The sequence below is a fragment of the Thermobia domestica genome, chromosome 4 (genome assembly GCF_964235325.1).
Source record: "Thermobia domestica chromosome 4, izTheDome1.hap1.1, whole genome shotgun sequence".
Lineage (NCBI taxonomy): Eukaryota > Metazoa > Arthropoda > Insecta > Zygentoma > Lepismatidae > Thermobia > Thermobia domestica.
In genome coordinates, this window is record NC_137457.1 from 306,018,602 (window position 1) to 306,041,480 (window position 22,879).

A 22,879-nucleotide genomic window follows, 5' to 3' on the forward strand; every position below is an offset into this window, starting at 1 on the left:
GACGTTTGCTTTCGTATATTTTTATTAGTAGAAATGCTGATATATACAGGCTTCATTTTGTTTCTGATAATGGTACTAGTTTGTACAGTGTGACAAGATAATTCCGTAATGGGCCTGTAAATTTTAAACTCAAAACACTACGCTAGAATCAACAAGAATACAATATTGTATAAAGAGTTAAGTTGGGATCCGAAGGATCTACTCAATAACTAGATTTCTGTCGTGCAAACTTGATTTGAGGTAATTCATTTATGTTATTTACAAGTAGTATTTGCATCACTGTTAGAAATATTATGTCATTATTAGCAGAAAACAAACTATCATACAATAGATACACTGCTACTTTACATTGCATATGCCTCGTCTTCCATAAATAAATAAGTAAATAGTTTAATCGAGCCAAATAAAAACAATGAATTGTTTCAGATTGACACTAAACGACGTATTTTTTAAGGAAAAACCTATCAGTTACATCAGATTGGCAACGAATGACGTAATCTTTAGCAAAGACTATCAGTTGCAACAGATTGGCAACGAATGACGTAATTTTTAGCAAAACTGTCAATTACATCAGATTGGCAATGAACGGCGTAATTTTCTTAAGAAAAAACTATCAATTACATCAGATTGGTAAGAAACGATGTAAAGTTTACCAAAAAATCTATGAATTTCGTCAGATTGGCAACGAATGATGTAATTTTTAGCAAAAGCTATCGGTTATACCAGATTTGCAACATACAACATAATTGTTAGCAAAAACCATCAATTACTGTATCAGATTGACAACAAACGACGTAATTTTTAGCAAAATCTATCAAATACATCAGATTGACAACGAAGGACGTAATTTTTTAGCACTAAAAATGTTTTTCTCGAAAACTATGCGTGAGGATGTCCTTTTGCGTACCTCAATGTTATCTGTCAATTGGTATATCTAGTCTAGTTTAAATTTTATTTTTTTAACAACATCGAAGTTGGTAAATTGATAATTTGGGCTATGTCATATCAACCGTATTATGTACTGACGAATTGCCAATATTAGAATAAAAAAAAGTTTAATGTTGGTATTCTTCAGTATTAGTTTCATCTTTATAGGTGACGTATTTGTTGTGCAGCACTTATTTTTTTTTTTTTTAAGTGTACAAAGAATTTTGATTTTGTCGGAAACCTATGCACGAGGATTTAAGCTAATCCACATCATTTTGCTCAGCTTTATTAGATGTGTCGATTGGTATTTGTCTATGGCTCCCAGACACTCCGGTTTTGTCGGTACAGTTTCAGATCTACACCATTTGTCCCCTCCCCCCCACAAAATTGTTCAAAACTCCAAATATTCCGTTTTTTTTCCCTCTAAAAGGTTGGTTAATATCATTAGTGTGATATATACATTCGTAAAAGATCATTTCTATCAATTCCAATTTCATAGCGCTTTCTCCTGGACTTCATCGCCCTACAAAATACATTGAAAAGACACTCAGCCACCGCTGCCCAGGATAAAGTTTGAATATTCATTTCTTGAATTTGATTGATTGATTTTTAATATTATTGCTCCATATAAAATACATTGCAAAGACCTGTTGTCCAGGAGGAAGTTAGAATATTCATCTTTTGAATTTAATTGAATTGTTCTGAATATTGTTGCTCCTCACAAAATACATAGGGTAAACCCTGAGCCACCACTGGCTAAGACAAAATTTGAATATTCATCTCTTGAATTTGATTGAATTGTTTTGAATATTGTTTATTCCTATAAAGTACATTAACATTAAGAGGCAAACATGCTGACATCTATTGATGATTATCGAGCCTTTACATTCATCCTGAAAATGATGCTTTGATTAAAAAACTAAATTGACTGCACCTTGTTTATAGTATAGTAAACTTCTGTGGCCTACGCAAGGAGGGTTTCGAGGTTTAACCCTCCTTGAGAAAGATTATATTTTAAAAATAAAGATGTCTGTGTATACAAAGGTTACGCTTGTCCTGAGAAGGTACGTGCTTGAGTCCTTGAACCCCGCTTGACGAAATCAGTGTATGCCACTGGTGTACTTGTATGAAATATGTTAAATTGTAGGAAGATGCGGTGGATCAGTGGTCCCGATAGCAATGGTTTCGGCGTTCGTCTTTGGATTACGAAGCACAATCCATCGGGAGTTTTTCTCCTTACAAACATGGACTTTCTAAACTGTTCTCGATGTTTTTGTGTTCTTATTGACTTTAGAACTTGTAAAAGAGCCATATGTAATGAGAGAAGAAAGTGAGAGTCACAAAGGCTATTTTCAAAACAATTCTAGAGCGCTCATTTCTGCGAAGGAATTCGATCCGACACTATTTGAGTTTGTAGTGGACAAGATATTCGTGAGTTTTCTCGAGTATTTCCCCCATTTCCTACGGCAGCGGTGACTCAGTGTCTTTACAATATATTTTGTAGTGAGCAACAATATTCTAAACAATTCAATCAAATTCAAGAGATGAATATTCAAACATTGCCCTGAGCAGCGGTGGCTCAGTGTCTTTCCAATGTATTTTGTAGGGAGCAACAATGTTCTAAACAATTCAATCAAATTCAAGAGATGAATATTGAAACATTGTCCTAGGCAGCGGTGTATTTTTCCTGCCTTTCCAATGAATTTTGTAGAGAGCAACAAAAATTCAAAACTATTCAATCAAATTCAAGAGATGAATATTACCACTTTTTTCAAAGTCAAATTAAATCAATAGAGAATAATCCGTGAACTTTTTGATTCTTTTATTTTATTCATTGCTGAAAGTACGTAATTTTTACTCTTTAGAAACTTGCTCCCAACAACAAAATTGTCTTTCGACCAATTAATTTCGTCATCATTGACTTTGATTGATGATGCTTCTTCTCTAGGCTACAGAGTATAATCGTGGGACGAAAAAACAAATATTTCTTTTCTTTCTTTTCGTAAAATTGAAAAACAAAAAAGATTTGTTCTGTATGATCGGAAGTAGTCTGGTCTCGATCTGTTTTGAATTACCGGGACAACTGCAATTTAAAATTCGATTTTCCTACATAGCCTGTTTTCATCTAAATAATATTATAGTTCAACAAATATCTACGACTGGGCTTGGGAACGAGAGAAACTCCAACTCAGGACTCCCCCGCCCTTCGTTACATTACTGTATTCTATTGTGTCACTAACGAACTTTCAAAAAAGATATGCTTATTCAGACGATTAAAAAGAAAGAAAAAAGAGAACATATATAATTGGATTACATTTAATTCTGAGCTCCCTGTACTTGACAACGTACACTGGTAAACCAGCAATGGAAGAGAACGAATGCTTACGCACTAGATAAAAAAAATATAAATCCAAGCATTGGCTGTGTACTAAAAAAACAAAATACAAACTAAAAATAAATAAGGTCGTTTCATAGCACGTATTGCTATTATTAGCAGAATATAAAACCTGAAAAACAAACTATAAATCTCGTTCATAATGGCAGAACGAACAAAACACAATACTCTCCCTTCCCTTTCAATCCTTCAACATCGATAGAAGAGGAGTACATTGACAGAAAAAAAAATGAAAATACAATAGTTGTAGGAAATATAATTTCATTGAAACAGGGAAAAAAGAAACCTGTGAATTTACAGAAAATTAAAACAAAGTAAAAAGTTGAAAAAGTAGTACTCAGAACTGATGAATGTAAAGTTAACTGTATTAATCCATCTATTTACTTGCTGGACTATTGAAAAAATACCAGAGAACACGAACTGTTGTACAGCCACCAGCAAAAGTATCTCCCCCCTAAGTGCTATAATTCCATTACTTGGAGTCTAGATAATTTGCAGTTCGTAAAACGCCTGGACAGATGCAACCCAATTTGCCATAACTTTTAACGGCATTAACAACATTTAGTAGCATTGAGTAGCGTGTTTATGCAGACAAAATTGTGATTAGATGACGCACGAAACATTTCTCCACTCTGAGATAAATCTCTCTGGTTCAGGGCCTGTTTTCCAATGAACACAATATATTAATCTCAATATTGTTGTGTATGTAATGTATTTTCATTATGTACTGTATGTTCAAAGATGTACTGACCACGCATCTGTCAGAAAATGTTTGAAAGTAGGTGAAAATATCAAATCTAGAACAACTACAGGAAATAAGTTTGAAAATCGTTGTCTCCATTGACAGAACTTCTCCAATGCTCCTCTTTCCAACATTTTTTTCTTTCTGGAAAGGATACAATCTTACTCGTCAAACTGAGTATGCATTGAAATTGAAACATTTGAAAAAGTTTGAGCCTGGTGGGATTTGAACCCGGGTCTACCGAATAGAAGTTCAACGCGCTAACCACTTACCCACCGCGTTACTTCAGCTTCCACACGAACTAGTAGCTAGTTAAAATCGTGTCATGAAGGACTATACAAAGATACTAATGCTCGTATTAGGAGACGTTGCTTATGTGAATGTCACAATGACTTACTCGAGATTTCCTTGTTTAACTCAAAAACAAGTTATATTGACCTTCCTCAATTATCACAAAACGTCACCGTTTTCAGTAATGGCCCCGATTTACGTTACTATTCTTTCTCACCTTAATTTTCAATTTTCAAAGAAGAAAAGAAGAGAGAAATTATTTTCACATTCTCTGAATTCTATCAACACGTGTAGAAATTGAAAGTTCTATGTTTATCTTCCATAACTACAGAACTTCTGTACTAGTTTATTTTATCTTCGTATGAGGATTTTTTCAAAATGTAAAACCAGGAAACTCCCTTTGTAGGGACCCGGATTCTAATCCCGTCGTGGCAGTTATTTTCTTTATTAGAAGGTATTGTTTACTTAATTGATACTGTAATTCTGTTATTCCATTATTATTATTATTATTATTATTATTATTATTATTATTATTATTATTATTACGACAAAAGAAGGGAAGAATAATTACATAGTCGAAGCTATTCATAGTAACAGGGAAGATATGTGTCAGATGTTTCGTAAGTTTACACATGAACGCAATAATATTACGTCTGTGGATTTATAGATAGAATTAACATTTTTGACAAGAAGTGGAGTATAAATATTTGTTAGATGATAACAGTAATGAATTTTGTTTCGCCCTTCTTCTAGGTAAAAAGGTGAGGTGACATTTTAAATAGGATCATTCTCGTGACTAGAGTTTTAAGTTTGATCAGTATTTGCAATTGTATCACAGGTAAGAACAATTCCAGAATTCGAAGAAGAAAAAGACAACACATTTTTGGCTCATACTAGCAGTAAACATTAGCATTCATACTAACATGCCTTATGCATTTATCAATTGTTGCCTAAACACGTTACGTTCCCAGACAGTACGAATTAAGGTTGATACGGTTGGCGTAATTTTGTGTTGTTGGCATTTCACCTGTGAAGGAAGTTGTCTCAAGTCTGAGACAGAGAGAAATTGAATATTTGTCATGTTGGTACATATCAGAAGTATCAATATTGCAAATGATAAAACAATTCCTTATATAGCGCATCGGGAATGGAACCCGCAGCCCCAACATTGGGAAACTAACGTTTAAGCCACTACTCTAATATATCACTGTTCTAGAAGAAGGAAAAAACTGGATGTGGAGTGAATTCAGTAAATTGCACACTTTTACGATTCCAATGTGATAATGATAAAACCTGATTTCAATCATGATAAAATAGTAGTGTTCTGTAGAAAGAATAGTCCACAGAATTCAACTTTAAATTGAAAAACAAAAAGGCATACAAACATTCAAGGACACGAAGGAGAAACTGGCCTTTAGAGGAGTTTGAACCATAGACAGGCACAGTGCCGTGCCGTGAGGAGAGCGAGTGGGGTGATGGCCCAGGTCGCCGAAGTAAAGCAGCGCAAAATTAGGGAGGAAAAAGAAGAGAAGGAAAAAGTAATAAAAGTGCTCGAAGTCAGGAAAAGGCAGGGTTTATTTTTGAAAATTTTATTACACCACCCATGGTGGCTCTTCACGGCTTTTCCAGCGATCTCACTTATATGTACGGGGCGCCGTCGTATGCTCTCGGCCCGAGGCCTCATTTTCAACGTCACGGCATTGGACAGGGACTCATCTAGACTGGAATCTGGTGTTTCAGGGCACTAAATTATTTTTTTAAGTTAACTAATTTAGCGAATCTTCCTCAGTATTTTATGTTTTATCTTTACAAGCGTTTTACTTAATTTTACTCGTTTCACTCACTTTTACAGTCTTTCCAGTAACTCTTTAAGAACAGGTATACAAAGCACAGAAACATTGAGGACAGTAAAAACCACAAAACACTTCGCGTGTTCTTCACTTTCCTGAAGTAAAACAAAATAAGATGAAAATGCAATTCCATTTTCAATGTATTGTCAAATCTGTGAAACCAAATCAAACAAAGAGCAATATTAATATGCAAGACGCTCAACTTCTTAGCTATTCATGACATAACTATTGTATGTATCCGAATAACTCTAGTAGCCTATATCCACAAAACATCATTTGTCATATTTTACCAATATACGTCATGACTTTTCCGCCAACCAGATACTTTAAATGTTATTAATACGCGAAGTTCATTGATCTCGTCACTTATTCATTTATTTTCTTATGATCATCAAAACTCTAGGGTACTTCCCGTAGATATAGAAAGGTGAAATGTAGTATCCGGGCTTTGTGTAGCGTGCAAATAAACAAATTAAAAGCAACAGGATGATATTTTCCTCCTCCAATCTCTTACACTGGAGTGCGTTGATTCATTAACAAAAAGGACTTGACATCTAATCAGAAACTTCATAAAATATAAAGTATGTAACCAAGTTTCGACTTTGCAATAATAATAATAATAATAATAATAATAATAATAATAATAATAATAATAATAATAATAATAATAATAATAATAATAATAATAATGGAATAACAGAATTACAATATCAATTAAGTAAACAATACCTTCTAATAAAGAAAAATAATTTCCACGGCGGGATTCGAACACGGGTCACTGTAATGGGAGTTTTTCACTTCCACATTTTCCCATAAATCCCTCATACGAAATTAAGTAAATAAACTAGTCGTTATGTTAGATAAACATACAACTTTCTATTTCTACACGTGTTGATGGAATTCAAATGTAAAAATAATTTCTTCTTCGGAAATTAGAAGATAAAATAAAGAATAGTAATGTAAATCGAGCTCATCGCTGAAAACGATGACGTAGCCTTAACTTGAAGAACGTTTCGTGATAATTTCCTCATTGAGGAAGATCTATATAAGTTATTTTTGAGTTAAACATGGAAATCTCGAGTAAATCATTGTGACAGTTATATAAGAAACATCTTATACTAGCATTAGTATATTGTATATAGTCTTGTACGATACTATTTTAACTAGCTTATAGTTTGGCGAGAACATGAAGTGACGCGGTAGGTAAGTGGTTAGCGCATTAAACTCCTGTTCGGCGGACCCGGGTTCAAATCACCACCAGGCTCAAACTTTTTCAAATGTTTAAATTTCAATTTCAGTGCATACTCAGTATGACAAGCAAGATCTTCTCTTCCAAAGAAAGAAATAGATGTTGGAAAGAAGAGAATTGGAGAAGGTCTGTCAATGGAGACAGTGATTTACAAACTTATTTCCAGCATTTGTTATAGATTTGATATTTGCAGGTACTTTCGAGCATTTTCTGATTCATGCATGGTCAGTGTTTGTATTTCTTTGAATGTACAGTATATAATGAAAATACATTACATACACAGCAATATTGAGAGTAATATACGGTGTTCATTGAACAACACGCTCTGAACCAGGGAGATTCATCTCAGAAATGTTTCGTGCGTCATTTATTCACAATTTTACTTGCATAAAGACCTGGCTCAGTGCTACCAACTGCTGTCAGTGCCGAGAAAATTTTCGTGTAAGGTGGGTTGCATCTGTCCAGGCGGTTTACAATCTGCAAATTTTCTGGATCCCAAGAAATGGATTAGAGCACTTAGGGGGGAGATAGTTTTGCTGATGACTGTACGTACACTGCTGTTTTATGAAAACTTGCAGTACCCAGATACATACGTATGTATGACTGAAGTGAAAGTTATACCATAGATTTGTTACATATCTACAGGGAAGTCAATTTAATAATTGTAAAACAACTGTAGTCCCTTTTATCATCGTGTAGTCTCCGGAGGACTCTTTATTTCACATAGAAATGAATTTTCTTTTTGTTTCTAAGCAGGGTAAAAGTGAGGAGGAATGCGGAGTGACGTCGTTACCCCACTTCCAAAAAATATGGCGTTCTGTCACTTCCTAAAAAATTACAATGGAGTAAAGATGGGCACGCGGGCGGCGTAACGTCATACGTTCCCTACCTTTTCAGATTAACTTTTACCCCTATTTTAAGACATTTTTAAAATCAAACACACGAAATTCAAACTTAGTATGATGTAAAATGCAAATGAAGGCAAGTGTCTTACAATCAAAAGTAATCAAAAGCGCCCAGGAGCAAGTGTCTTACAATCAAAAGCGCCCAGGAGCAACAAACGAAATGTTTAAATTATTGCATTCAGAAAATGCAACAACATAACTGTTTCTAAAAGCATGCCAAGAATGGAGTCGCGTGTTAGCTGTAGTGTTGCCTACGGTACGAGACACTTTTCGTTCAATTTCGAATTTAGAATAGGTACTTGTCGACTCCCTTCAAGTTTTGGAGACGAGAATAGGGATAGCTACAAAATTCCGGTTTCGGTAGAACTGGTTGCGCGAGAAACCGGTTCCGGAACCGTATCCGTTCAGAGCCGAACACCGGTTCCACCAGGAACCGGTTCCGACCATCCCTAGTGAAAACAAAAAGTGGCTAGGTTTTATTTTTTTGCTGTAATTTAGCCTTTGCATTGCAATGTATTTAGAATTTGCAGGGAATTGAAATTGTCCGTAGATACACTATTGTGGTAATTTTTCATCGGAAATACTTAAATACACACTGGAAAAGTAAAAGTTACTTGAGTAGTCAAGCTGGAATGAGTTCGAGTTATTTATATTCAGTAGTGATTTTGTATTATACCATTTGTTTAAAAACTCGTTTGCGAAAAATAAAATCAGTTGTAGCTTACACACAAAAAATTCCTTTTCGATTACGTTCATACGTTCCTCCTTACGAGACGACATCGTACATAAATTTAGAACCGCTTCCGGAACCGAACCCAGACCTGGATCCGTAAACCTGGTCCCGGAACCGGATCTTAGGAACCGGTTCAGAGATGGATCTGGAAACCCGGTTCCGGAATCGGTTCCACATCTAGATCCAAAAACCAAGTTCCGGAACTGGATCTTCTAGAACCGCGTCCGTTCAGAGTTTAAAACAGATTCCACCAGCAACCGGTTTCGGCCATCCCTAGACAAGAATCGAAACTAACAAAATATTTCATGGGTTTCGTTGGTAACACTAGTTCACCTCAGTCTCAGATCTCAAACACTGTTTAGTGTTGAGTGAGTGTACGAACATAATGATCATTTATTAACGCTTAGAGATACATAATATACTACAATAATAAATATGTTTGAAATGTTAAATCACACCTTCCGTGGATCTCTCGTGACGTAAGAAATATATCTGGGCATAAAGTTTATACATGAATTTAGAAAAGAAGACAATAAGTTTCGAGACGAGACGAGGAAAGATATTTCCCAGAATCAAGACGAGAAATAATTCTTCAAGAATCAAGACGAGAAAATATTACTTCTCGTATCACCACGTCTCGCGGATTGGACTAGTTAGATGTCTGTCTCAGGTAGTTCGGATTATATACGGAACACTGGACCATCAATATTCGAAAATGAAATGAAATAAAATATTTGAGTTTATACGTCCCACGTTTATGCCGGCTAGGCTAAAGGAGAATGTGATGATGAAAAATGGATGAAATGATGGAATGAAGAAAGTGGGAGGAAACGGAAGAACCCCGAGGAATCCCACGCACACGGGGTTTGTTCACCACAAAGTTCACTTGGCGCGAGCTGGGATCGAACCAGGGGCCTCAAGCACCAGAAGTGAACGCTCTACCACTGAGCCACCGCGGCCCCACCATCAAGATTCGAATTTTGGACATTTTGCTGTAAGTTTGTGCTTCTATACAGTATATATAAAAGGCGAGGCTTAATTTGTATCCGACCTTGGGAGTTCACTCATATTAGCAGAATACGCGACAAAACGTACTAGCGACAAAACGTACCACCGACAAAACGTACCACTTACCCTGTGGGCTGCTTGTGAAGAGTTTTGTAAAAACACTTTAAATAATGACAAGCGACAAAACGTACCACTTGCCTGGAGGGCTACTTGCGAAGAGTCTTCCAATCAGCCATCAAATAATATCAGGCGACAAAACGTACCACTTGATAGGACGGTATATAAGTATATATATATCGGCCAAAATAAGGTTAAAAGTTGAACAGATTGGTGGTGAGAAAAGTACCGATGCAAGACCAAGACCAAGACCACGCGTGCAAGATTCTCGCAACACCAAGACCATACCTGCAAGGTTCTCGCCAGACCAAGACCAGCAAAAATCTTGCATATGCAATATTTGAATATTTGCTGATTTCCATCACACTTTATCCAGGCTTTGGACCAGGGATGGATAGGTATTGTTAGAGGGGCGCGGACGCTTTCTCCCACAAGGGCCACCAGCATCTCAATGTCACAAATCAATTGCACAGTTTTCTTTCTACAGTAAGTCAATAGTATTAACAATTGACAATTAAAACCTGATATTCTTTCATTAGTATATTATTCTGAATTGTTCAAAATATTATATAAAGTTTAAGGAGAACGTATACTATATTACAAAATTAGCAGATGTTTTAGTGTACTAGTTTTTGATGCTACTGTATTTATCACTTTTGCATTCGAAATATTTTTTAATAAATCTTTTTCAATAGACATCAACAAAATGTTTTCAAATGTTCCTGAGACATGGTACTCGTTAGCCTATTTTTAATGCATTTCAGTTTATTTCAATTTTGAAAATATCTTTCACATGTTACCTGAGTTACGGGCAAAGTCAATAAAAATTTGTATGCTGGAAACCTGGATAAGTATTACTGCACAAATTACAATTCTTCAAAATTAAAAAGCAGCACATTGGACAATTTTGCAACACGTTTTGCATTCGCTTTCCTTGTAAACAAATGTATTTTCTCCTAATTCTGAATCACTTGCGCCATCGTCACAGTCATTTTTCCTCGGTTGTGCTCGTCATCAAGACTGACTTTCAAGGATATCCACGTCCTTCAAAAGTCCAAGAGAATACATTTATAGTATCCTTGGAAACTTCTTAACTGAAGTTTTTCAGAACATATGTAAGTTTATCAAAAGGTACGTCTGGAAGTTCTGTTACTTGGTTGAAGTGTCTAGGGTCCAAATAATCCATAAAGTACATTGCTTCTTGAATCTTGAAGAAATACTCAAAACTACCATGTCCAATATTGTGTTGAATGCTTCGATGCAGTGCCTGGTCATTGGATAGAACCAGCTTCATCTTCGTATTCACAGGAAAACTCTTTGTTCATCTCTGAAGGCGAATTGTCGACAGGTCAATAGAAAAAAAGAAATCACGTTCTAAGTCTTCAAATTTGTTATTGGCCCATTCTGCAAAGCTTAATGCTGCATTCTTAACGGATTCAAAATCATCTCTCTACTTTTTCAGTTGGAACAGAGTAGTCTGCACCATCCGATAGGACTACACTAGCAGCACCCTCTATTTGTAGATAGTTTGACAGAGAGGTCGTCACTTAAAATATCTTAAGGAACTTTTCTGCTGTCCGAATTGTTTTGAACTTGAGAAGATCTTTTATATATCCTTTCGCTTTACACCTAGCTTTTGGTTTGATATTTTCTGTAGAAGCAATCTTCTTAATTATTATGGTCAACTCTATATACAAAGCACTTTTTGGGTTCGAAAAATGACCAAACTTTTTCTGAAAAACAGTGTGTTTTCTACCATCTTGTTTCCGCAATAACTGTAAGACGCCTTTGTTAACATTTGATCTTCCAAATGTACATTCGCTGATAAGACTCACGCATAAATATCGCACAGTCATTCAGTAGAACAATGACACAGAATCAATGCAATTTTTTTTGTCAGATCACATAATACATGATTGAGTATATGAGCGTAACACCACACGTGTAACTGAGTTTCTTAGTAGTTAAGCGGTTAGCGTATGCGCCTTTGTCGTGGGAGACCTGGGTTCGATTCCCGGCGGGAGCTCATGTGCTTCGGGTTTCCCGTAAATCAGTATGTCCCGTCTCATATAGCCTCGCTGCTAAAAGGGTCGTTAAACTCAAAATCAACTGAATCACACGTGGAACTGATCATAGGTGAATTGAAAAAATCCGAATATTGTCCTTGCATGTTACTTGAGCCGTCGGTTGAATTTCCAATACACTTCTTAATATCAAGGTTCAACTTCTGCAGAATTTCCAGCAGTAAACCGCAGGGACACTGGCTTGTGGTAAATATACATTTTACAATAACAATACTTTGTTTAACAACCATTTTAACAACATACCGTAAAACAACAGAGCACTGACCTGATACTACTATATCTTGAGTAGTGTCTAATAGAACAGAAGATATTGAAGCTTGAGAGACTTCTTTCGAAATATCTTCTCTGATAAGTGTGCTGATAGCATAACTAACTAACTCACTCTATGGCCTATGGAACCCGCAGGTTTAGTGCCGCGTTCACAAAAGCTCTCCACTGACTTCTATCCTTAGCTAATTGCATCCAGTTTCTACTTTGTATTCCTATCTCTGCGAGATCCATCTTAATATTATCCTCCCATCTGCGCCTAGGTCTTCCTAATGGTCGTTTTCCTATGGGTCTTCCAGTCAAGACTTTGAAAGCGTTTCTACTTTCTTCCATTCTAGCTACATGACCTGCCCATCTAAGCCTCCTAGACTTGACGACCCTAACAATGTTGGGTAAACCGTATAAACTATGTAGTTCCTCGTTATGAAGTTTCCGCCATTCCCCATTCTCGTTCCTCTTGGATCCGAATATTCTTCTCAGGATCCTGTTCTCAAATACTTTCAGTCTATGTTCTTCCCTCAGAGTAAGTGACCATGTTTCGCAACCATACAGAACAACAGGCATGATTATCGTTTTATATATTTTAAGCTTCAAATTCTTCGACAGAATTCGCGACGACAAGAGATTTTGAACTGAATAGTAACACGAATTCCCTGCTTTTAGTCGACATTTAATTTCTTCGTGAATATGATTTTCGTCTGTTAATATTGATCCTAGATATTTGAAGCTATCCACTTTATCAAAAGTATTATTTAATATTTTAACGCCTCCACAATTTGCCGTATTACGGTCCCGACGCACTTCCATGTATTTAGTTTTCTCTGCATTTACTTCTAAACCCATGTCCCTGCAAGCATTTAATAAGATCTCTGCATTTATTTCCACTGTTCTCCTATCATCCCCTATTAAATTTACATCATCAGCATATGCCATCACCTGGTGAATACCGTTCAACTGTAGGCCCTGGTTGCTATTTTTGATTTTCCTTATGGCGTATTCCAGCACAAAGTTAAATAATAATGGCGACAACGCATCTCCTTGTTTCAGGCCATTTTGGACGTGAAAGCTCGTGGACAAAAATTTTCCTACCCGGACTTTACTTTGGGATTCACTTAAGCATATCTTAATTAATCCAATTAGTTTTCTCGGTATTCCAAGTTCTGTAAGAACGTTGTACAATGTTTCTCTCCTAACCGAGTCGTAAGCCTTTCTAAAATCAATAAATAGTTGATGTACCGGGATATTGTATTCTCACTTTTTTTCGAGTATTTGGCGAATGGTAAATATTTGGTCGATAGTTGATCGATTTCGTCTAAATCCGCACTGATAATCTCCAATAATTTCATCTGCGTATGGGGTCAGTCTTGCTAATAAAATATTTGAAAGGATTTTATAGGATGTTGACAGAAGAGAAATGCCTCGATAATTATTACAGTCAGTTTTGTCGCCTTTCTTGTGAATTGGAACAATGATTGATTCTTTCCACTCTTGTGGCATGCGACCACTATCCTGCTTACTTCCTCGTATATGACTCTTCTCGGTGACCTTATCTAAATTACTTTTAAGCAGAAGATCAAATTTGCTTAAAAAAGGAATAATATCCAAAAAGTTTCCATGATCTATAGCTGTGTCTTTCAGTATAGGCTGCTACATTTCCTCTGTAAATGAGCCCTCTTTTACCAATGAGTTTCTGACTTTGAAAACTCGATATATTACCTGTCTGTTCTTCTCAACCTTATACTGCCGTTGTTTTACCTGTTCACAAGGAAAAACAAAAGTAGTACGTTTTGTCGCGGATTAAATATCCGAAATGTTTTAATTAATCCATGATAGGTTGTCATTTATGACAGGTCGTCAAAAGTGGTACGTTTTGTCGCGAAAATTCAAGTGGTACGTTTTGTCGCTGGTACGTTTTGTCGGGACACCATATTAGCACTCTCTGCTGAGCTTGTGATTGGCACCTTTTGTGCACATCGACCTGGGTCCTATTGTCGATGGTAGAACACTGAACACATTGGTGGTGGTTCGGATTCCATCTGAAAATTTTAGGTCGACGTATCATATAGCCTCGGAGCTGAAGAGAGACGCTTAAGTTCAACAAACAACAAGGGCCACGCGCACGCCGTGTAAAGGATTGATTGATTTTTGAGTTTTACGTCCCGTTCAGGAGCGATGCTATATGAGACGTGGACCTACTGATTAACGTGGAATCCGAACCACATGAACTCCCGCCAAGAATTGAACCCGGGTCTCCCGCGCCAAAGGCGCGCATGCTAACCGCTTCGCCGTATAAAGGAGTTTGGCTGTTATTTTTTCCAAATTAATATTGAAACTGGAAGTTATAGTAGATTGCTACCACTTCCGGTTTTAGTAGAGAGATTAGAGTAGAGATGGAGTATATTCTTGGGACGCTTAATTGGGAGTTGCAGAAAATCGATTCCCATTATCTAATACCGTTTCTACTCTACAATGAAGAACAAGAAAACCGGAAATGGTTGATTTCTGCCACTTCCGGCTTGAATAGAGGCTGAAAGATGGTATCTATTCTTAGAACGCTAAATCGATTCCAAAACCATAACTTCTCGCTATCTTATCGTTTTCGCATTATGATTTATCAATATTGAATCGAGAAGTTGCTGTGGATGTGTATAACTTCCAGTTTTAATAGAAAGTTATGAATGGGGATTAAATGTATTCTTGTGATGCTTAATTGAACAACGTCTCACTATCTGTTTCTTTTTTTGCTCTGTAGGCTAATGATCAATGTTAAAACCGGAAATGCCTAATTTCTGTCACTTTCGGTTTGAATATTATCTTCAATACATCCATCAAATAGTTTTTTCGATTTTTTGTCTCCCGGACGAACATCTTGTAATGAGTCCAGTACTCCTGTTTCCTCCCATTTTCTCATTCCACCAATTCATCCGTCTCCCTTAGTGTACAAGGTATAATTATGGAATGTTAAAGTGAAAGATTTCATTTTTTCTAGTAGACCTGGCAACGCTGTTTCTTTCCATTAGCGAATCTTTCCAATTTTCGGCGTCTACCTAGCGTCGTGAGGCAAACTGGAGAGTCGTGTGAAAGACGTGACGACCACTAGGTCTAAAAAGCTCCCAATACACTGGTTAGGACCACCAGTGCTCGTCGCTAGGTTGGACGTAGTTCAGCCGATCGCTGACAGATGGCGTTGGAGCAGCTCATGTCCTCAAATGGTCTGTTACGCAGGTTTTTTTTTTTTTTTTTTTTTTTTTTTTTAAAGGATTTATCGTTACAATCTAAGGGAAGGACATGTACCTAATGTTCTAAATGTTGCATTTAAAAGTGAAGACATTAGGTAAGTTGATTTTTTTTCTTTACCTTAGCCTGTAGTGATTTCTGTTTTTATCGATATGATTTCCTTCAAGTGTCGCCACTGCCACATTCTAAAACTTGAATTTTTCACGATAAACTTCATATATATATATATATATATATATATATATATATATATATATATATATATATATATATATATTCTCCAATTTTCATAAAATAATGTATTTTGTTTGAGACTAAAGAATTACTTACTATATTGTGTAGGGTTGAAAGTAGTCGAGAGACAGAGAGATTAATACATCCACAATCTTTTATGAAAATGTTTCACCGAACTTTCGAGAAGGGCAGGGAATGAGATTCCAAGAGGGTGTCCATTACATCAAGGGCTTAAGCACAAATCCCGAAACTAGTCTTTGTCCTCCAAATATATTTCTTCCCCCCTCAAATTTACCATTCTTTGGTTTATCATCATTTTCAATTAAAAATTATATGCCCCCTCTCCTCCTCAAATAACCTGCACCCTCAAACCGCGTGTAGGCACCCCGAAAAAAAAACTGATTTTCTTGAAGTGTCATTTAATATGCTTATTTTCCGGCTTCGATTACTTGGAATTGAAACTGGTCAAGAGCTCCAATTTGAAAAGTCTTCATTGGTGGATCTAACCTGAGGCCGGGGGAAGCCCCTATTGTTTATATATTCTTAAAAGTTTACAGTAAGCATTGCCTTTTATTCGAAAATTTTTGGAATATTAGATATAGTTACAGTTACAGTGCAATAAGTAAAACAATACTTGTCATCGTCCAACTTGGACATAGTATCTATTGGGAAAGAGTTAAGGTGGAAACGTCGATCGAATGTCTCCACCGGGAATCGAACCCGGGACCTCTCGTATTGGCTAGTATAGTATCTGTCTCAAAACTGATACTTTAAGTAGTTACTAAAGAAAGCTTCATGATTTCTAAATTCTAAAATTTCACGACACAATCTATTATAGGGCTGCGCGACATTCCAATATATCGCGACACACCAGTTGAGAACCAGTGCATTAAACTATAGGTCCATTGATTCTTAAAAGCTATGCTCAACTTCAACAACAACAACAACAACAACAACAACAAAAAAAAAAAAAAAAAACGACCAGTTGAAATTACTTTTGTGTGGTATGAAATGTCGCACGAAGTAGGATAGGTGTCTTAAGGGTCTTCAGTACAGCGAAATTAAACTACCGCTCATTTTAGGGTTTTTCTGTAATATCTTCAAAACAAATAAAAATATTCGAGAAGCAGAAACGTAGTGAACTAGACAATACGAATTTGCATGTGACACTGTTATAACAACTTATCTATCTGCTTTTTTCGATTTGCAACTGTAGATAGATTTAGCATTTTTTGCTGGTTCTGTAAATAGCGGCATACCAAAAGCAGATACGTGATTTGTGGTAAAGGTATCACATGCAAAATCGTACTGTCTAATTCATCACGTTTCTGCTTTTCGAATATTTTTGTTTGTTTTGAAGATATTACAGAAAACTCAAAAATTAGCGATAGTTTAATTTCGCTCTAGTGAAGACCCTTAAAGCCTACTTATGAATAGCGTTAATCCATAGGGTTACCAAATTACTTGGTTTTGCTACTCTTTCTCTCATTCACGTTTAATTAGTGCTCGAACACTAAAAATCGTCTATTTTCTGACTTGAGGAAAAAAGACTTACTTTTCTTCAGCATAAGAGCAAGAAACAAACAAAAAGATAAGGTAATTGTTATATATACGTTTTGATTGTTGAATACAATTCATTCTTAACTTTTTTTCTTCATATTTTCATTTCTCTTTCTCGTGTCTAGAATTTTCTACCTGTTACAATAACAATGCAGTTTTAAAACATTAACTTACCCCGGTTCGCACAACCTGACAGAATGCGGACTTGAATACTGATTAATATTCTAGTAATTAAGCATTCTTTGATTATAGTTGAAGGAAGTAATGAGATCTCCATGTACTGATTAGCCTAAGAAGCGGTTCTAAAAGGTTAAAACGGGGGAGGGGGCAATTAGAATCCAGAGTGTAATAGGTGTATCATGAGTTTACTATAAACATTCAAAAATATATAAGTAATATCTTCAATTACTTTTATCACTCAAAAAACTGGAGGACCTAGGCCCCTCGGCCCCGGGCTAGATCCGTCTCTGCTAACTAGCCCAGCGTTTCTCAACCTTTTTCCTTTGGGGCACACCAAAGTACGTTTCAAAGTTTCGCGACACCCATGCATGTGTTTTTTTCCTAGATGCAACAAAATAAAATAAAATAAACTACGTACATACGTTTTTGTGTTTTGGAACGACTACGAGATACAAATCTCACAAGGAAATTACGTTAAACTCTTGAATAGAAACATTGTTACATATAAGTAGTTACATATTAAGTCGATTGGCGATAAATTTTTATTTTCTTCTAACGACAATTTCATTGCGAAAAAAATCTCGCGACACACCTGACATGTATTGAGGACCGTAGCCAGCCTAAAAATCGTGGGAGGGGGGGGGGCGATCCAACCATATTGTAGTTCATCGCCATATTATAGATCATGTGTAAGCTTACCGTGAACATTTTAGAGGGGGCCAGTCCCGCCGCCCTAGATACGGGCCTGCATCTATTCGCGACACACCAATGTGTCGCGACACAGCGGTTGAGATTGAGAAATGCTGGACTAGCCTGCTTATGCTGAACCACCCATAGTGAACAATGTTTTGCTATTACTATTGTAATCATAGTGCATAGTGCATGCTGGGCTGAATAATCAGGTGATACTTTTGTTTTTACGTTCTTTCACACCTCGTGGTCCCGAATTCTAGCATTTTGTTTACTGTTAAATATTTACGGTGATAATAAGATGGATGATGGTAGAACGACAAATGTGGGGGAAATTGGAGAATCCCGACAAAACCCATGTACACAATGTTTGCCTATTATAAAGCCCAACTGACGGGAGCTGAGATCGAACCACGGACCCCAAGGTCCAATGATAAGTGCTTTACCGTTGAGCCACCGCGGCCCCGTTACAAGTTTCCAATTGCAAAATTTGCTAGCGATACCTATTAGCGTGAAACACAGACTAAAATGTTTCTCTTCTATAATTAGAGCATTGTTTGTATTTGTTTTAGAACACTAAAAATCAACTGTGTCCAATAGTGGCGTATGAAAAATTTCGTTAAGGGGGATCAAAGCATTCATTTCCTTTTTTGTACAAGCATGATATTTGTATATATATATATATATATATATATATATATATATATATATATATATATATATATACTTTAATTTTTGTATATACTTTTTTCAAGAGTTGATTTTTGCTTAAAGGAGTTGAACCCCGACCCTCCTTTCGTACGCCACTGATTTCTGAACCTATCATATATGCAAGTTCAAAGTGACTTAAAGGATTGAATTAAATATTTAGTGGACACGCTATAAAATTGGTATCAACATGTTGTGTAATTTTTTTAAATAATGAAATGAAATCTGAGTTTTACGTTTCATGTTTATGCCGGCTAGGCTAAAGGAGATGGTAATGATGAATGAATGAAATGGTAGAATGAAGAAAGTGGGAGGAAACGGGAGAACCCTGAGGAAATCCACGCACACGGTGTTGGTCCACCACGGAGTTCACTTGGCGCGAGTTGGGATCGAACTAGGGACCCCAAACACCGGATGTGAACGCTCTACCACTGAGCTATGGCGGCCCCTTGTGTAAATTTAAAATACATACAGTAACATGTACACATTACTATGATTGTAACGTATCTAGGAAACGAACGAAGAAAGATCGAACTAGCGACAAGTATATATTATGAAAACTATAATAAATCATATAGGGCCTACCCCACATTTGAATGTGAAAATACGGTAACCCTATTCATCCACCTAAATATATAACTATAAATCAAAAATTTTTGGTCTAGTACCAGCTAGTATTTAAATAATAGGTCTTCATTAAAATTTAACTACAAAATAAAATGAGGCCGTGGATTTCCTATGTTAAACAAAAGTCAATAAAATGTGTCTATTTGATCGTCTGAAGTAAAAGAATGCACCTACAAAGTTTACATTGGAAGGTGCGCAATTTGCGTATATCATGCGTATGTAAAGTGAAATGAATGCCTTATTTACCTCGTTTTTTGATTGTATGAATACACAAACCACAGAACTCGTAACATAGCTAACATTTCTTACCATTACATAATACTTTTTACCTTATCAATGCACGTTGGTCTTGTGATTTCCCACTGAAATTTTTGCTGGTGCAGAAAAGTAAACTTTACTGTTCTTCATGCCCCACTACTATCGCGCACTACGTGAGTGTTGGCGAACGCAAGTGTCTTGGAAGTGTATTGTTTGACGGGTTTGCTGTGCATGGTTGCCAGCCAGGGTTGCCACACTCGAGACTCGCGATGATGCCAAACACGGGTCTGAATTATGCTAGATTTTTGTAAATTATGCCAGATTTTCAAATTATCTTTTCTAACTAATTTTAAAGACACGCCCCTACTTATCTTCATTATTTTAATGAAGTGTATTAACTGTATTCATTTACAAATTTAATATGACGCTGTTAGGAATGATGATAAATGGCACGTTATAGGGGATGATGGTCGAATTTATATTTTATGAATGGATAACATTTTAAGAAATATATATACAACATGCCGCTTCCGACACAACCCTGAAGCATTTCTTTTACTGTATTACTAGTTATCCCGTAACGCTCAAATCCCTCCCCTCTCAAGTTGTAAATTGAAAGGAACAGAAACATCCCAGATAATCACACATTCAGGTATCAGTTGGCAGTAATAAAACTATGGGTAAGTAAATATGTTTTGCAGTCACGTTTGCTATTTTTGAACATTTGCGTTTGCTTTGAATTCAACAAAAAATTACAACCGCAGAAATACTGACTGGTTTCATTGCTCCAACCATCGCTTCAACTAAAAAGAATAATTCCCGACGGTCTTTAAACCATCTAAATTTTCGTTCTTTTTCTTTTTAACAAAGGGTAAAATGAAATTATGCTAGATTTGGCCAAGATGCTAAAGTCAAGACGCTAGATGCTAAATGCTTCTTGTGGATTGTGCTATATCTAGCACCAAGATCCTAGATATGGCTTCACTGTTGCCAGCTCTATTTACAAGCAGTTAAGTAAAAACTTCGTAACCAACTCGTTGACAGTTGCGAAAAGAAAAAAACATAGAAGAGGAATAGGAAAAAGTCTTAACAATAGTTTCAACCAGGGGTAAAAGTGAGGGGAACGCCGTCTCCGCACTTCTGAAAATATATATATGGTGTCCCTTCACTTCCAAAAACTTATAATGGGCAAAGATAGGCACGGGGGACGGTGTGACGTCATACACCCCCTTATCTTTTAAGTTTCACTTTTACCCCTAGTTTCAATGATATTAAAGAAAGTTTATTAAAACAAATAATTTCGTGTTGAATATCAATAAAATTATTAGATTTAAGGACTGTAATAAATGCGTGTTGGGAATGATAGGAGAACAATAGATACAAATGCAGAGGTTTTATTAAACGCTAGCAGGACCAGGGGCGGATTCAGGACCGACTTCTGGGGGGGCGGTGGGTTGTCATAATGCTACTTTTAAGGGCTCCAAACTCTGGGATGGATTTTATTTATATATATAAAACAAGAAAGTTTGCTCTTCTGGGGGGGGGATCGCCCCCTTGGATCCGCCCCTGTGCAGGACATAGGTTTAGCAGTAAATGCAGAGAAAACCAAATTGGTCAATCCATCTGAAGTGGTCTAAAGATGGTGAAAATGGTTGTTTCATACCGCAGTCCAGTTCGACAATGGGTGTCGTGGGTGCAACGGGGAGCTAACCCCTTACCATATAGATGTGGCAGTTATCATGGAGCTAGAAAGATGGAACAAACGCCACTCGCAAGCTTTTGCTCAACTGAACACAAAAACAAGCGGTCCTAATTGCTGAACCTTGCGTAGTTTTTGAGATCTAGCATGAAACATAACCAAACATTTAAATTTTTTCCGGACTACGACCACTGTCACGCACGCGCTTTTTTCGCGTTTTTACGATGTCCTCACTTTTTTCTCCATGCAATATCAGTCATGTTTTTTTTAAAAATAGTTTATTCACATACAGAATTATTTCGTGGCCTAACCAGCAACTTTTAGCACTTTGCCCTCCTGAAATATTACGCTCCAAAAATGTCATCAAAATCACAAACTTCAATTTTCGGACCCCCATAAATCTATGGTGCCAGTAGTATCATAGCTGTGGATATTTCTGCAGATTCTTTACATGCAATAGTATTGAGCACAAAACTTAGAACCCCCCCCCCCCACACACACTTTATGACATTCCAAAATACAGCCCCTTTAAAAGTGTAATTTTCTGTAGTTTTTCTTGTCATTTCATATATTGGTTTGCAACCCTGCATATTTATTAAGACGCAAAAGTTTATATTTCCCGTGTACCTCAGTCTCTCCTGTAAACATTCGTTTTTGTTTGGTGTTCGTCTGATTCGTACGTCCTGAGCAACTGTACGAGGGCAAGTCAAGAAAGACTTGGACTGATTTTTTTCCCGGCAGTTCTGTTAACGCTGGAGCTTCATAGTTTGGCATACAAGTAGGGTGGGTCTTGCTGTGCATATATATAAAATGTTGTTAAGGAATCATTGCATGTTTGGTAACCACGACTTTTTATTGCAGGTGATGTTCTGCGCCGCCTCTAGAAGTCGCCTGTAGAAGAAATGGAGTCATTACGAGATGAACAATTTGCAGCTATACGGTTCTGCTATCGCCTGGGGAAAAGTGCAACAAAAACTCTAGGAATGTTGAGAGCAGCCTACGAAGATGACGCTCTGTCACGAAGTACCGTATTCTGGTGGTTCAAAGAGTTTAAAGAGGGCCGAATGACAATCACGAAAGCTGTTGGACCAGGTGTATCAGCGTCAGCTGTTACTGAG

At 36.7% G+C, this 22,879-nt stretch overlaps 1 protein-coding gene across 1 annotated transcript in view; it reads right to left on the reverse strand.

Moving 5' to 3' along the window:
- The window catches only part of LOC145684277 (uncharacterized), a 63,368-nt gene extending 43,094 nt beyond the window's left edge, over positions 1 to 20,274 (reverse strand). Inside the window, exon 1 of the mRNA XM_081756422.1 lies at positions 20,134 to 20,274. The gene's annotated coding sequence lies outside the window, so the exon portion shown is untranslated. The remainder of the gene's footprint in view (positions 1 to 20,133) is intronic.
- Positions 20,275 to 22,879: the final 2,605 nt, after the last annotated feature.